At 34.3% G+C, this 5,265-nt stretch overlaps 1 non-coding gene across 1 annotated transcript; it reads right to left on the reverse strand.

Annotated features, from left to right (window-relative positions):
* Window positions 1-1,588: 1,588 nt before the first annotated feature.
* On the reverse strand, window positions 1,589-1,690 carry LOC123324990. The gene has a single exon (XR_006540162.1). It is a non-coding gene; the product is annotated as a U6 spliceosomal RNA (small nuclear RNA).
* Window positions 1,691-5,265: the final 3,575 nt, after the last annotated feature.

The following is a 5,265-nucleotide window of genomic DNA, read 5'->3' on the forward strand; positions in this document are numbered from 1 at the left end:
CAATTCTGAAATTATTTTAGATTCACTATGCAATTTTGAGGAAATAAGTAAATGTATTTTGGGGGGGGACCCAAGGTTCTAACTGAAAAAGCCACATGCAGGGCGCCTGGGTGGCTCAGTCGGTTAAGCATCTGCCTTCGGCTCAGGTCATGATCCCAGGGTCCTGGGATGGAGTCCCGCATTGGGCTCCCTGCTCAGTGGAGAGCCTGCTTCTCCCTCTCCCTCTGCCTGCCTCTCTGCCTACTTGTGCTCTCTCTCTCTCTCTGTCAAATGAATAAATAAATAAATAATCTTTAAAAAAAAAGCCACATGCAAATATAGAATAGGAGAAGGCAAGAAGAAACCTGTGATGATGAATGCAATTGAAATTATGAATTCATATACGTATGAAATATGTATATGTCCCCATGTATGTGTATTGATCAATGTACGCACATAGATGTCTATGTATATTTGTATGTGTTCATGTACATGTATAGATATCCATTGATTTTCTTGTTCATCCAACTGAAAGGTATAAGAAGCAAAGACTCCCCGGGAACAATGAGCATACTTCACACCCAGATCTTGGTTTCTAATACCTTCTCTCATTAAAAGGAACCAAGGCTCTTCCTAGAAATGGCTAAATTCAGGACTGGGGCAGGTAGATACAAGAAAAGCCTGAAAATCTTTTTATGCCAAATATTAAGGAAGTGCTCAACATGATGAGGTGGGGGGTATCACCTATCACTGGGATGCAGGAGCCAGCTTGTAGGGGCTCCACTGGCCAAATCCAGGACAACCTGAGCAGGAAGATAATAAATACAAGAGTGAATTATAAATTACTGAAAACAGGTATTTGTGAGTCCATACCTATGATCAATATATAAACAACTGGGAAGTTCCTGCTTACAATCAAATACTAAGTGCCAAATGATCAATGAGGACAGAGTAGCAGAGCTGAAAAAAAAAAACACAAACCATTTTGCAACCATCATAGGAAAGACCCATTCGGCAGAAATCAATAGATGCTGGACCCAGATGGAAATTTTGATGAGGAGCAGGATGTGTTTGCATTGATTTAAATCATCTCCCCACAGATTGCATATATATACATATATATACATATATATATACACATATATATATATATATATGAGACAGAGATGAAGTAAGTAGATAAAATGTTACTAGTAGATAAATCTGGGTAAGCAGTATAGAGATATTCTTGGTAATACTCTTACTCATGCAATTTTTCTATATTTGAAATAATTTTCAGATAAAAAGTTGAAAAATTGAAGGAAAAATCTGGAAGTTGTCCTTTACCCCAACCCCTCTTCCCAGGAACAGGCCAATGTTAACAGTTTTGTATGTGTATTTCTAGACCCATTCCTTTTTCTTTTTCTCTCTTTTTTTTTTTAAGATTTTATTTTTAAATAATCTCTACACTCAACCTGGGGCTCCAACTTAAAATCCTGATATCAAGAGTTTCATGCTCTACCAACTGAGCCAGGACCCATTTCTATGCATTTTTTTTTTACCTGTGGTATAACATTCATAACATAAAATTTACTATGTTAACTATTTTTAAGTGCACTGCATTCAGTACTAAAGACTTGAATGCTTCTAAATTTGCACATCATCCTTGGGCAGGGACCATGCCAATCTGCCCCTGTGTCGTTCCAACTCTATGTGCTGCCAAACCAAGCACTCTATGTGTCTTTAAATGTACAGGCCCGAACGTTATAAATGTAAGCATACCGTACAAAGGAAGAAAAAGAAAAAAGATAAAGGTGAAAGAGATGGCTTTTCCTAGTAAAACAAAGAATGTGTGACTAGTAGACTGCAGGAATTTTAAAGGAAATTTTCAGGCAGGAGAAAAAAAAAACTATAACAGATGGAAATTTTATTCCACACAAAGGAATAAAGAACACCAGGGAGAGTAAATATGTGTATAAAAACAAAAACATTCTTTCTCCTACTTAATTTCTTTAGAAGATATGTGACTATTTAAAGCAAACGTAATAAAGTGTGTGGGGTTTATAACATATGCACAAGCAAAATGTATGACAACAATTTCACCAAGGACCAGAGGAGGAAAATGAAAGTATACTGTTTTAAGTGTACTATTCTTACATGTCACATGAAATGATACAAGATTATTTAAAGGGAGACCATGCGGGCGCCTGGCTGGCTCAGTCAGTGGAACATGTGATTCTTGATCTCAGGGTTGTAAGTCTGAGCCCTATCACTGAGTGTAGAGATTACTTAAAAATAAAATCTGTTTAAAAAATAAAGGTAAACTATGATTGCTTATGATTTGTTAGATACTGTAAATCCTAGAGCAGCCACTAAAAACAATTTTTAAAGGAGATATAGCTAGTAAGCCAATAGTGGAGGTAAAATGGAATCATGAAAAGATCAGATTCCTACAAATGAATAAAGAAACCAAGAGGAGTGCCTGGGTGGCTCAGTCTGTTAAGCATCCGACTCTTGGTTTCGGTTTAGGTCATGATCTCAGGGTTCTGAGATCAAGCCCCACGTCAGGCTCCCTACTCAGCAGAGAGTCTGCTTCCCCTCTCTCTCTCCCTCTGCATCTCCCCCTATGCATGCACTCTCTCTCTCTTAAATAAATAAATCAATCTTCAAAAAAAATTAAGAAACAAAGAAAAAGAGAACAAAGAGTATATTGGGATCAATGGAAAACAAATACTAAAATGCCAATCGTATCAATAATTGCAGTGAATGTAAGTAATCTAAACACTCCATTATTATATATATCAAATCATTATATTGTACCCCTAGAACTAATACAATTTATATATCAAGTATAAATCAATTTTTAAAAACCCACTCCATTAAAAAACAAAGATCATCAGATTGGATGAGAAAAAAGCAAGATATGCTATCTACAAGAAAATATATGCTGTCTGCAAAAAGCCAACTTTAACTATAAAGACATGGGCAGATTAAAAATAAAAGGACAAAAAAATTATCAAAAAAATTTACAAAAAAAAGAGTAAAAGGATAGATATATATTCCATGCCAGCAGTAGGCAGAAGAAATGAAATTGGCCACATTAATATTAGACAAAGTAGATTTCAGTCCATAGGACCATAATAATAAAGAACCAATTCATCAAGAAACATTACAGTGTTACAGAGTTTCAAAATACATGAGGCAAAAACTGATAGAAGTAGAAGAAAAAATACACAAAATTGTAAGTGTAGATTTCAACAGTCCTCTCCTAATAATTGTTAAAATATGTGGGCAGAAAATCAGTAAGAATACAGAAGACTTGAATAACAGATTAACCAAATTAAATTAATTGGCATTTATAAAACACTCCACCTAACAACAGAAGAATAAACACTATTTTCAAGTGTACATAGACCATTTATCAAATTAGGCCATATTTGAGGCCATAAAACAAGTCTCAATAAATTTTAAAGGATTGAAATCATCCCTTCATAGTATATTCTCTGACCACAAAAGAATTAACTAGAAATCAATAATAGAAAGATATGTGCAAACACTCCGATGTTCGCAAATTAAACAACATACTTCTAAATAACACATAGGTCAAAAAAGAAATCACAAGTGAAATCAGAAAATATTTTTAACTGAATGAAAACAAAAGCAGCACCTATAAAAGTGGGATGCACTTAAAGCAGCGCTATAAAAGAAATTTATTACTTTCAGTGCTTATGTTGGAAAGCAGTTTTTTTTTTTAAAGATTTTATTTATTTATTTGAGAGAGAGGGAGAGATCACGAGCAGGGGGAGGGGCATAGGGAGAAGCAGACTCCCCCCTGAGTGGGAAGTCCAACACAGGGGTTTGATCGCAGAAACCTGAGATCATGACCTGAGCCGAAGGCAGATGCTTAACCAACTGAGCCACCCAGGCACGCTGGAAAGAAAACAGTTTTAAATCAAATATCTAAACTTCCACCATAAGAAACTAGAAAGGGAAGAGCAACTTAAATCAAAATGGAAGGAAAGAAATAATCAGAAATCAATAAATAAATGGACAAACAATAGAGAAAACAAAACCAAAACCTGATTCGTTTAAAAATACAACTGATAAATCTTTATCTTACACTGAACAAGAAAATAGAGGACAAAATCACCAGTATTAGGTATGAACAATTCTACATATACTAAAAAGATAATGTGGGAACTTATGAATAACTTCAAGCTAATAAACTCATCAAATTAGATAAAAGGAAAAGATTCCCTGAAAATCAGAACAATTAAAGTTCACTCAAGAAGAAATACTTTAAGGATCTCAATTTATATATATATTAAGATCTCAATTTATATTAAAGATACTGAAGTTGTGGTTATAAACCTTCCTTCAAAAAAATAAGTTCCAGACATCTTTATCAGTGAATTCTACCAAATATTTAAGGAAGGAATAAAACCAATCCTACACAAAAAAGTAAAGAAGAGAAAATTTTCCTATTTATTTTATGAAACTAGTCTTACCCTAATACCAACACTAAAAAAAGAAACTAAAAGGATAGAAAGCTGCAGACCAATACGCCTTGTGAATGCAGACACAAAATCATTAAAATTTTAATAAATCAGATCCAGTTAAATATTAAGAAAGAACATACCATGACCAAGTGGGGTTTATCCCAGAATTGTAAGATTGATTCAACAATGCAAAAATCAGTAAATGTAATTCACCATAGTAACAGACTAAAAAGGAGCAGCTATATGATCAACCAGCTCAACAGATATAGGAAAACATTTGACAGATTTCAAAACCCATTTATGATAAAAAAAAAAAATCAAACCAACTCTCAGCAAACTAGAAAAAGAAGGAAATAGTCCCAATGTGATAGAGGAAATCCACCAAAGGTGTAAAGTTAGCACCAATCTTAAAAATTTAAAACTGAAATATTTTCCCCTGCAACTGGGAGGAAGTCAATAGGACTCCTCTTGCCATTTCTAGTCAAAGGGAGTTCCTAGACAATGATATAAAGCAAGAAACCAAAATAAAAGCCATGTAGTTTGGAAAGGAAGAAATGGCTCTGTGGTTGTTCATGTAGAAAATCCTAAGGAAACTGCCAAAAAGTAACTACAGCTAAGAAGTCAATCTGATAAGGTCACAGGATACGAGGCCAACATACAAAATTAATCGTATCTCTAGAGGCTAGCAACAGACAGTTGGAAATTGAAGATTTTTAAATAATATCATTTATGGTGGCATCACAAAGCATGAAATACTTATGGATAAATTTAGCAAAATATGTGATGGTATGTACATGGAAAATTCCAA

Source organism: Neomonachus schauinslandi, chromosome 5, assembly GCF_002201575.2.
Source record: "Neomonachus schauinslandi chromosome 5, ASM220157v2, whole genome shotgun sequence".
Lineage (NCBI taxonomy): Eukaryota > Metazoa > Chordata > Mammalia > Carnivora > Phocidae > Neomonachus > Neomonachus schauinslandi.